Source organism: Cherax quadricarinatus, chromosome 1 (assembly GCF_038502225.1).
Source record: "Cherax quadricarinatus isolate ZL_2023a chromosome 1, ASM3850222v1, whole genome shotgun sequence".
Classification (NCBI taxonomy): Eukaryota; Metazoa; Arthropoda; class Malacostraca; order Decapoda; family Parastacidae; genus Cherax; species Cherax quadricarinatus.
The window spans coordinates 133,906-147,063 of record NC_091292.1 but is presented as its reverse complement, the minus strand read 5'-3'; positions in this window follow the sequence as shown (position 1 = coordinate 147,063).

The window sequence follows — 13,158 nt, the reverse complement described above, 5'->3', positions numbered from 1 at the left end:
ATGCAGTAATTACTCTGCTTAATAACTCAACGTGTTCGTACATTTTTAGTCGGAAAAGTAAAAGGGTTAATTAATATAAAAGGCCTCCCAGAGCTCTTTTTATGTTTTAATTAGGTGTTGATGTATGTATTACATGTATGTATATATGTAAATAATAAATTACATAAGCATTAATGTAGGTATTCATTTACAAATGTGCTTATTAATTTCATCTATATATCTTTAAATGTGCTAATTCATATTTGTATAATTTTTAACACATCGACCGATTCCCATCTAGGCAGGTGACCTGAAAAAGAAGAAACACTTTCATCATCTTTCGCTCCATCACTGTCTTTCCAGAGGCAAGCCTACACTACAGTCATAGAACTACAACTATAGCTGTCAATCTCTCTCTCTCTCTCTCTCTCTCTCTCTCTCTCTCTCTCTATATATATAGATATATATATATATATATATATATATATATATAATATATATATATATATATATATATATATGTATACATATATATATATATATATATATATATATATATATATATATATATATATATATATATATATATATATATATATATATATATATTAATGGTGTACAAAGGTGAGAAATAGATGGATAAGACACATGTGCAACTCTTGGGTAGCTTTGTGGTGGAGACGATGCATCAAGCAGAGGGTTTCATCAGTGCAATACAGAGAATAATTAGTGGAGTTGGTGGAAGACGTCATGTTGTAATTTAAAGTGATCAGTCCCCCAGCTTTAATAATCAAGAAGAAAGTCAGTCCTTCAGGCTTGATGGAAGGAGTTCAATCCCTCAACCTTAATAGAAGAGTTCAATCACTCAACTTTAATAGCAGGAGTTCATTCCCTCAGACTTGATAGCAGGTGTTCAGTCCCTCAGCCTTGATAGAAGGAGTTCAATTCTTCAGCCTTCAAAGGAGGTGTCCATCCTTTTTGCTTGATGACTCTGAAGTAAGTGTCCGAGGATGGAGACATAGTGGAGAGAGGTAAGCTGGAGCACCACCTCTTCATGTCTTCTACCGTGTCCAACATCATTCCTCGTATAGGACTGACAAAGCCGATGGCTGGCTAAACGTCTCCACGGTGAAGATGACCAAGTGTCACACATGTGTCTTATTCACCACTGTCTGGCATGCGCGTACTTACAAATGCCTGCATATAGCACAGGTGAACCCATTCTGAAAAACTGAAGATGAAAGTAAGAGGAGTGTTGCATGTATCGTCCTACAGCTGAGGGTTGTGTTCAATGGCCCTTCACTAATCATCTGGGAATGCTTCCTCGAGTCCTCTGTGGACCAGTGAACTAAGATCCTGGGTAAGTAATTCCAGCGTTGCTGGCTCAAACTTCCCCGCTAGATTGAAGTTGCTACACTCTTTTATCATGAATTATACACCTACACCCACATTCTATTACGTTATCAAGAAACCACAAGAATACAAGCGAGAGACACGAGGTGTGGTCGCTATTAAAGGTGAGCTTACAATGAACGGTGACATCACGAAATGAGGATCCTGGGATCGTGAGAACAGACGTCTGTTATGCAGGTCAGCAATTATCAAAGTCCCAGGGATTACACAAGATTCAGTAAGTTTTCTTTCACTTGTCCTCTTAGTATTCACAACAGCGAAAAATTCACCGAAGTCAGTATGATATCCTTCTCGTGTTGTGTGTTCAGAAGACTGTGCATCGTTCAAATAGTCAGACCTTTACCACGTTGCTTTGTGTAGAATTTATATGTGTTGCAAGAAATATCTTATGGTCATAATGTCTCCTAAGAACTTGAATCTTGACCGATTTATATAAGTGAATTGTGAAGTTACAATGAATTTCGCAAGAAAGGTATAAAATACCGACAATTATGAAAGTTGAGACACATGTGCAACATCTGGATATCTTTATTATAGACGTTTCGCCATCCAGTGGCTTTATCAATACAGATTCTAGGACATAATTGGAAGACAGTAGAATTATATACAGTTATATGGAGTTAGTGTTCACAGCATCGTGGTGGAGGGGAATCAGATTGTATATAATTCTACTGTCTTCCAATTATGTCCTAGAATCTGTATTGATAAAGCCACTGGATGGCGAAACGTCTACAATAAAAATATCCAGATGTTGCACATGTGTCTAAACTTTCATAATGAATTTCATTTTAAGTGAGGCAATATGTCACAGAAGTTGTTCAAAGGGAATAATATTTTATATCTCCTCAATACACCCTTTTTTGGAGGGTGGGGGTGGAGGTCTCACGTTTCTAATCGTTGTAGTAATGTTGTGAGAGAACATGATCAAGGTAATGAAGATTTTTTTTTTAGGATAGTTTGCAATTCTTTATAAATAAATTTAGATTCCGTTTCTTTACACGACCTTTTAGGCATGGATATTTAGTGTACGTTCTTACACAAATAGTATAATAAATATATATAAATATATATATATATAATATATAAATATATATAAATATATATATATATATATATATATATATATATATATATATATATATATATATATATATATATATAACTTAAGCAGAGCACATTCTGGGAAGTGGTAGGCTGAGGACTAATTGAATTCTCCTCCCGTTGTGCTACCAGTCTCACGAGCAGTACACAAATCTATACACCCACGGAAACGAAGTGGCTTCTGAAGCAAAGAACGTACTGAGCTTACCACTTGCCTGAATGTGCCTGGCGTTAGATGCAAGCAAGTCTAAATGTTCTCACCGGATACCTGACGTCTTGTGCCGCGGTGGCGTAGTGGACTAAGGCGTCGAGAGTTTAGCTAACTTCCCGAGAGGCTGCCTAGACGTCTCGGGTTCATATCCCGGTCTTTCGCAGTTTTTCAGAGAGAGAGAGAGAGAGAGAGAGAGAGAGAGAGAGAGAGAGAGAGAGAGAGAGAGAGAGAGAGAGAGAGAGAGAGAGAGAGAGAGAGAGAGAGAGAGAGAGAGAGAGAGAGAGAGAGAGAGAGAGAGGCTGATCGCATGAAGTCTTCTCGAGTTATGAGCAAAATAAAGTGGGAAGTTGGTAGAAGAATAAATTCTTGAAACCACTTAAAGGTTCCCTTTCAGGAATACCTTATAATAATCGTTATTATTATTAGTAATAGTTGTATTATTATTATTATTATTATTATTATTATTGTTATTATTATTATTATTATTATTATTATTATTATTATTATTATTACTATTTTTATTATTATCATTATATTATTATTAATATTATTATTATTATTATTATTATTATTATTATTATTATTATTATTACTATTATCATTGTTATTATTATTATTTTTATTGGTATTTTCTTTATATTATTATTATTATTATTATTATTGTTGTTATTATTATTATTATTATTATTATTATTATTATTATTATTATTATTACTATTATTATTATTATTATTATTATTATTATTATTATTATTATTATTATTATTATTATTATTGGTATTAATAATTCAGATATAGAAATCCCTCTTCAGACAGTAATGACAGAGGCCCTGCCAAGTTCTTTCTTAATTCCTGGCCTTCTCATCATCCTACCTCTGCCTCCTTACCCTCGTTCCTCACTCGCTTTACCCACATGTCCCCTCACGTTCCTTCCTCACTCCCCCTCCTACACTTCCCTCTCCCCTCTCCTACAACCCCTAAGGCTCCCCTTACCACAATTCTCAAATTATACTTCTCTCTCTCTCTCTCTCTCTGGAATTTCTTTAGTTAACCTCTTACCTCGTCTTTTTTTTCTCTACTTGCCGTTCCACCTCTCTCTTTCCTTCCCTCCCTCCCACCTCTCTTTCCTTCCCTCCCTCCCACCTCTCTTTCCTTCCTTCCTTCCCTCCCTCTTTCTTTTCTTCCTCTTCAGAGCCAGAAGGGCCCTCACTTCCGGCCCAAAACTTTCTTTTTTGGAAGTATAAAAGTTGAGGTTGTTACACCATGGAGTTAAAAGCCTCTCAGCTCTTCTAAATGAAAGTTTGTACTCTCAGCTCTTCTAAATGAAAGTTTGTACTCTCAGCTCTTCTAAATGAAAGTTTGTACTCTCAGCTCTTCTAAATGAAAGTTTGTACTCTCAGCTCTTCTAAATGAAAGTTTGTACTCTCAGCTCTTCTAAATGAAAGTCTGTACTCAGCTCTTCTAAATGAAAGTTTGTACTCTCAGCTCTTCTGAATGAAAGTTTGTACTCTCAGCTCTTCTAAATGAAAGTTTGTACTCTCAGCTCTTCTAAATGAAAGTCTGTACTCAGCTCTTCTAAATGAAAGTTTGTACTCTCAGCTCTTCTAAATGAAAGTTTTCACTCTCAGCTCTTCTAAATGAAAGTCTGTACTCAGCTCTTCTAAATGAAAGTTTGTACTCTCAGCTCTTCTAAATGAAAGTTTGTACTCTCAGCTCTTCTAAATGAAAGTTTGTACTCTCAGCTCTTCTAAATGAAAGTTTGTACTCTCTGCTCTTCTAAATGAAAGTTTGTACTCAGCTCTTCTAAATGAAAGTTTGTACTCTCAGCTCTTCTAAATGAAAGTTTGTACTCTCTGCTCTTCTAAATGAAAGTTTGTACTCAGCTCTTCTAAATGAAAGTTTGTACTCTCAGCTCTTCTAAATGAAAGTTTGTACTCTCTGCTCTTCTAAATGAAAGTTTGTACTCAGCTCTTCTAAATGAAAGTTTGTACTCTCAGCTCTTCTAAATGAAAGTTTGTACTCTCAGCTCTTCTAAATGAAAGTTTGTACTCTCAGCTCTTCTAAATGAAAATTTGTACTCTCAGCTCCTATAAATGATAATTTGTAGTCTCGGCTCCTATAAATCAAAGTTTTTAACCTCCCAACTCCTCTAAATCAATGTTTTAAAATTCCCAGCTCCTCTAAATCAAAGTTTTTAACCTCCCAACTTCTCTAAATCAAAGTTTTTAACCTCCAAACTCCTCTAAATCAAAGATTTTTAACTTCCCAGCTCCTCTAATTCAAATGTTACCTCCCAAATCTTTAAATCATTGTTTCACAAACGTTTACCTCTTCATATCTAAGTCATTTCCCTTTCCTGCCCCACGTTATGGGGAATGGGAGATAACAATAATCGAAGTTCACCCATGGATGGGTAGAGCAGCTCAGATTCCTTGGATCACGATCCCTTTACCACCATCATGCTAATGCTCTCCCCTCCTCGTCTCAAGAGTTCTGTTCCGTAATCTCTCTCTCTCTCTTCCTGTCTCTCACTTTCTCTAACTAATCTCCCAACCCATCCAGTTAATGCAGTGGATTAGCGAATCCACAGCGATTAAGAGAGTAACAGTCATATAAGCTAGATTAATAATGTTACTGGTTTTTAACAGAGTTAATGATGATGATGATATTAACAATAATACTAGCCATTATTATTATTATTATTATTATTATTACTATTACTATTATTATTATTATTATTATTATTATTATTATTACTATTACTATTATTATTATTATTATTATTATTATTATTATTATTATTATTATTATTATTATTATTATTATAATTACTATTATTATTATTATTATTATTATTATTATTATTATTATTATTATTATTATTATTATTATTATTATTATTATTATTATTATTATTATTATTACTATTATTATTATTATTATTATTATTATTATTATTATTATTATTATTATTATTATTATTATTATTATTATTATTATTATTATTATTATTATTATTTTTATTATTAATAAAAATGAATGAGTGATATACACTCTCACTGCTGGGATATACACTCTCACTGCTGGGATATACACTCTCACTGCTGGGATATGCACTCTCACTGCTGGGATATGCACTCTCACTGCTGGGATATGCACTCTCACTGCTGGGATATACACTCTCACTGCTGGGATATACACTCTCACTGCTGGGATATGCACTCTCACTGCTGGGATATGCACTCTCACTGCTGGCATATACACTCTCACTGCTGGGATATACACTCTCACTGCTGGGATATGCACTCTCACTGCTGGGATATGCACTCTCACTGCTGGGATATACACTCTCACTGCTGGGATATACACTCACTGCTGGGATATGCACTCACTGCTGGCATATACACTCACTGCTGGGATATACACTCTCACTGCTGGGATATTCACTCTCACTGCTGGGATATACACTCTCACTGCTGGGATATACACTCTCACTGCTGGGATATGCACTCTCACTGCTGGCATATACACTCTCACTGCTGGGATATACACTCTCACTGCTGGGATATTCACTCTCACTGCTGGGATATACACTATCACTGCTGGGATATACACTCTCACTGCTGGGATATACACTCTCACTGCTGGGATATACACTCTCACTGCTGCGATATTCACTCTCACTGCTGGGATATACACTCTCACTGCTGGGATATACACTCTCACTGCTGGGATATACACTCTCACTGCTGGGATATACACTCTCACTGCTGGGATATACACTCTCACTGCAGGGATATACACTCTCACTGTTGGGATATACACTCTCACTGTTGGGATATATACTCTCGCTGTTGGGATATACACTCTCACTGCTGGGATATACACTCTCACTGCTGGGATATATACTCTCACTGCTGGGATACGCTCTCACTGTTGGGATATACTTTCACTGTTGGGATATTCACTCTCACTACTGGGATATACACTCTCACTGTTGGGATATACACTCTCACTGCTGGGATATACATTCTCACTGCTGGAATATACACTCTCACTATTGGGATATACACTCTCACTGTTGGGATTTTCACTCTCACTACTGGGATATATTCTTGCCATCTACAATATATTCCCATCAGAGAATTATACTTTCATAGGTGGAATGTGTTAACTGGACGTTAGCACCTCGGTCTCCTGGTCGCATCTGTGAATACCAGGAGACCAACCCACTCCGGAGGACAGCCCACCCTTGTCTCTCGGGTGGGGGTAGTCTCCGGGTTATTAACAATTTATGTATGCAATTTTTTGGGGGACTGATTGTGTTAGGACTGATTGTTTCAGGAAGTATGTGTTAGGCCTGTTAAGGACAGTCCAGTGATTGAGTATTATTGGAGGGGAGTGATGGTAGTGATTGTGGAGGCGATTGTAGTGGTGGTGATGGTGGGACTGCGAAGACTGGGTGTGTGTGTGTGTGTGTGTGTGTGTGTGTGTGTGTGATGTGTTGAGTGAGTAAATGACTCGAGAAACTAGAATATAACTTCGGGGAAAAAGATGCAACATAAACGAAGGTAAGGTGTTTTGGGGCAGAGTTATAGATCGCTGATATAGACTGACCACCGAAGCTTTACTAAAAACTAATACCGTACTTTAAGAACCAGTTTGGAAAAATAAAATTCATCTACAGACTTTGCACTGGCTGGCTGTGGGCAACGGATTCCTGCCTACACTGGGACGATCACTTGACAAGGAGACAGTCAGGACACAACAGAAACAGTGATAGATAAAGAAACAGTAGCGATGATAACAATAGTCGTAGCAGTTGAAATCTAAATCAGCTTTCCAAATAATTATCCATGACAGCATGTTGTGCTGGTGTGCATGGAGAGCTGGGATTATCCAAACATCAACTAGCTGGATAGAGAATTCGAGGTCCCTCGCTGTCCGCCATCCCCACGTACTAGCGTGTGCTCTAGTGTATTTAGCTTGGGAATTTCACTGGGTAAAAAAATTAATAAAACTCTAAGGCGATCTCACTCCACGTTTAACTATGTCTGGTGGAGGTGAAAACTCCAGGCGTCTTGCAGAGAGAAAGTGCGCATATGACCAGGCGGGACAGAAGATAGGGATAGGTGGGTCAGGAGATAAGGATAGGTGGGTCAAGAGATAGCGATAGGTGGGTCAAGAGATAAAGATATTTGCGGGTCAGAAGATAGGGATGACTTATCTAACCTCTCTTCGTCAGTACCCTTCTAGCTAAATCCATCTAATAGTTCTAGACTTAGTAGGACCTTCTCCGTCTTCCGGTTCTAAGACTCAGAAATATTTTAGAGCTTCAGGTACGGGAGAGATTTTCCTGACGATCCCTGAATTCAGTCGAGGCGGCTGTTAAGGTGACGAAGTAAATAGAGAATAGTAAATATTCACAAGAAATTGCACCATTCGTGTAGCTAGTTCCGCTATTTTGATATTTCAAGCATTTCAGACAGTGAAATAAACTGTACATATAAACATACCCTCATACACACTCATACATGTATACTCTCATGCATACTGGTCGGTAACCTTCAAGCATACTGACACACCTATACAGGTAGATATAACTCACAGGACGGAGTGGAGTTAGAACCCCAGGGCAAAATAGTGTCAAAACTAGCTGGCTAGTGTGTCATCCACTGTATCATCCTGGTACTATCATGCTGTAGTTACCCTTTGTTATACTGAACAATTTTGGAGAATCAAGCTGACATATGCACTGTTTCTATACTCTTGCTATCATCCTGTATCCTATAAATGTATTATACACTGAACCGTTTAATACAATCGTATTGACACATACACTGCCCCTACACTCTCTTACTATCATCCCATAGTTGTATTATACACTGAGCTGTTAACCAGAATCATACTGACACATACACTGGTTCTATTCTCATGCCATCATGCCGGCACCAGGCCAAGCGCTCCCTATGTAAATTGGTCGTTAGCGGCTGGAATTGCCATTTACCTTTAGCTGGTTAGCTACGTAACGATAATTAATGGAAGTACTAGGAAAATGCTATCAATAAAAGAGAGAGATAGAAAGAGAGAGAGAGAGAGAGAGAGAGAGAGAGAGAGAGAGAGAGAGAGAGAGAGAGAGAGAGAGAGAGAGAGAGAGAGAGAGAGAGAGAGAGAGAGAGAGAGAGAGAGAGAGAGAGAGAGAGAGAGAGAGAGAGAGAGAGAAAGGGGGGGATTAGGAGGAATAAAAGAGGGAATTGAATGGTGAAGGATTTTTTTTCATGACTTGTCATGGCATTCTTAAAATGAATATGGGAGAAAGTCGAGAGAAGAGAGGGAATCAGAGAAAGAAGAGGAAAAAAAGAAAGGAAAGAAGAAAGAAGAGATGAAAGGGGGAAGAACAAAACTACATGTGCACACTTATGTGCACACACGCTTGTAATCCCACTTATTTTCGACTCATGTTCCACACCTCCCACCACTTTACTTTCAGCACTTCTACAAGCGTTCCCACCTACCTCAAGCACTTTTATGGAAAATTTCAGTGTATCGTTGCGTTTCGTTAGGTAACTCTTCCATGGTGAAGAAAAACACCCAAGTGGTAGGGCTTTACCAGCCATAGTAAAGCTCTACACAGAGAGAAACGTTGTCCCAGTTCAAGCTTCTTCCGTAACTTGCATCTTTGCCTTCGCTGTTGTCTGCTATACAGCGTTTCGATCTATATCTTCCATCCTATCCCTCGAAGACACAGTTCCAGTTTCTCCTACTCTTCCAGAAGACCTTAGAGCACTGCTGCGCCTCTTCCTCCTTCTAGTACCTCCGCCTCGCAGTGATAGTTCGAACGTTCCCTACTCTTCCAAGAGATATTCCAGCACTGCTCCTCCTCTTGCATACAATCCCCCCGCCTCTCAGTGATAGTTCCATCGTCTCCTACTCCTCCAGCAGACCTTCCAGCGTTCCAGCATCTTCTACTCTTCCAGAAGTCATTCCAGCGTTCCAGCATCTCCTACTCTTCCAGGAGACCTTCTAGCGTTCCAGCATCTACTACTCTTCCAGGAGACCTTCCAGAGTTCAGCATCTCCTACTCTTCCAGGAGACCTTCCAGCGTTCCAGCATCTCCTACTCTTCCAGAAGACCTTCCAGCGTTCCAGCATCTCCTACTCTTTCAGCAATGCTCTCTCTGTTCCTTGTGTCCCGAAGTCACTCGTTTCCGCTCCAGAGGTTTTAGTCGTTATCTCCGAAGCGAGATGCACAACCAGAAGATATTTGCTGACGTCGCTTCATGGTGTGTTAGTGATAATAATTGTTGCCACGGGATACGAGAGAGAGAGAGAGAGAGAGAGAGAGAGAGAGAGAGAGAGAGAGAGAGAGAGAGAGAGAGAGAGAGAGAGAGAGAGAGAGAGAGAGAGAGAGAGAGAGGCAGACAGACAGACAAACAGACAGATATATATATATATATATATATATATATATATATATATATATATATATATATATATATATATATATATATATATATATATACATATATTTATAATATATATATATATATTATATATATAATAAATATATATATATATATATATATATATATATATATATATATATATATACATATATAGGTAGTAGGTTGGTAGACAGCAACCACCCAGGGAAGTACTACCGTCCTGCCAGATGACTGTGAAACAAAAACCTGTAACTGTTTTGCATGATGGTAGGATTGCTGGTTTCTTTTTCTGTCTCATAAACACGCTAGATAACAGGGATATCTTGCTACTCCTACTTACACTTTGGTCACACTTCACAGACACGCACATGCATATATATATACATACATCTAGGTTTTTCTCCTTTTTCTAAATAGCTCTTGTTCTTCTTTATTTCTTCTATTGTCCATGGGGAAGTGGAAAAGAATCTTTCCTCCGTAAGCCATGCGTGTCGTATGAGGCGACTAAAATGCCGGGAGCAATGGGCTAGTAACCCCTTCTCCTGTAGACATTTACTAAAAAAGAGAAGAAGAAAAACTTTATAAAACTGGGATGCTTAAATGTGCGTGGATGTAGTGCGGATGACAAGAAACAGATGATTGCTGATGTTATGAATGAAAAGAAGTTGGATGTCCTGGCCCTAAGCGAAACAAAGCTGAAGGGGGTAGGAGAGTTTCAGTGGGGGGAAATAAATGGGATTAAATCTGGAGTATCTGAGAGAGTTAGAGCAAAGGAAGGGGTAGCAGTAATGTTAAATGATCAGTTATGGAAGGAGAAAAGAGAATATGAATGTGTAAATTCAAGAATTATGTGGATTAAAGTAAAGGTTGGATGCGAGAAGTGGGTCATAATAAGCGTGTATGCACCTGGAGAAGAGAGGAATGCAGAGGAGAGAGAGAGATTTTGGGAGATGTTAAGTGAATGTATAGGAGCCTTTGAACCAAGTGAGAGAGTAATTGTGGTAGGGAACTGAATGCTAAAGTAGGAGAAACTTTTAGAGAGGGTGTGGTAGGTAAGTTTGGGGTGCCAGGTGTAAATGATAATGGGAGCCCTTTGATTGAACTTTGTATAGAAAGGGGTTTAGTTATAGGTAATACATATTTTAAGAAAAAGAGGATAAATAAGTATACAAGATATGATGTAGGGCGAAATGACAGTAGTTTGTTGGATTATGTATTGGTAGATAAAAAACTGTTGAGTAGACTTCAGGATGTACATGTTTATAGAGGGGCCACAGATATATCAGATCACTTTCTAGTTGTAGCTACACTGAGAGTAAAAGGTAGATGGGATACAAGGAGAATAGAAGCATCAGGGAAGAGAGAGGTGAAGGTTTATAAACTAAAAGAGGAGGCAGTTAGGGTAAGATATAAACAGCTATTGGAGGATAGATGGGCTAATGAGAGCATAGGCAATGGGGTCGAAGAGGTATGGGGTAGGTTTAAAAATGTAGTGTTAGAGTGTTCAGCAGAAGTTTGTGGTTACAGGAAAGTGGGTGCAGGAGGGAAGAGGAGCGATTGGTGGAATGATGATGTAAAGAGAGTAGTAAGGGAGAAAAAGTTAGCATATGAGAAGTTTTTACAAAGTAGAAGTGATGCAAGGAGGGAAGAGTATATGGAGAAAAAGAGAGAGGTTAAGAGAGTGGTGAAGCAATGTAAAAAGAGAGCAAATGAGAGAGTGGGTGAGATGTTATCAACAAATTTTGTTGAAAATAAGAAAAAGTTTTGGAGTGAGATTAACAAGTTAAGAAAGCCTAGAGAACAAATGGATTTGTCAGTTAAAAATAGGAGAGGAGAGTTATTAAATGGAGAGTTAGAGGTATTGGGAAGATGGAGGGAATATTTTGAGGAATTGTTAAATGTTGATGAAGATAGGGAAGCTGTGATTTCGTGTATAGGGCAAGGAGGAATAACATCTTGTAGGAGTGAGGAAGAGCCAGTTGTGAGTGTGGGGGAAGTTCGTGAGGCAGTAGGTAAAATGAAAGGGGGTAAGGCAGCCGGGATTGATGGGATAAAGATAGAAATGTTAAAAGCAGGTGGGGATATAGTTTTGGAGTGGTTGGTGCAATTATTTAATAAATGTATGGAAGAGGGTAAGGTACCTAGGGATTGGCAGAGAGCATGCATAGTTCCTTTGTATAAAGGCAAAGGGGATAAAAGAGAGTGCAAAAATTATAGGGGGATAAGTCTGTTGAGTATACCTGGTAAAGTGTATGGTAGAGTTATAATTGAAAGAATTAAGAGTAAGACGGAGAATAGGATAGCAGATGAACAAGGAGGCTTTAGGAAAGGTAGGGGGTGTGTGGACCAGGTGTTTACAGTGAAACATATAAGTGAACAGTATTTAGATAAGGCTAAAGAGGTCTTTGTGGCATTTATGGATTTGGAAAAGGCGTATGACAGGGTGGATAGGGGGGCAATGTGGCAGATGTTGCAAGTGTATGGTGTAGGAGGTAGGTTACTGAAAGCAGTGAAGAGTTTTTACGAGGATAGTGAGGCTCAAGTTAGAGTATGTAGGAAAGAGGGAAATTTTTTCCCAGTAAAAGTAGGCCTTAGACAAGGATGTGTGATGTCACCGTGGTTGTTTAATATATTTATAGATGGGGTTGTAAGAGAAGTAAATGCGAGGGTCTTGGCAAGAGGCGTGGAGTTAAAAGATAAAGAATCACACACAAAGTGGGAGTTGTCACAGCTGCTCTTTGCTGATGACACTGTGCTCTTGGGAGATTCTGAAGAGAAGTTGCAGAGATTGGTGGATGAATTTGGTAGGGTGTGCAAAAGAAGAAAATTAAAGGTGAATACAGGAAAGAGTAAGGTTATGAGGATAACAAAAAGATTAGGTGATGAAAGATTGGATATCAGATTGGAGGGAGAGAGTATGGAGGAGGTGAACGTATTCAGATATTTGGGAGTGGACGTGTCAGCGGATGGGTCTATGAAAGATGAGGTGAATCATAGAATTGATGAGGGA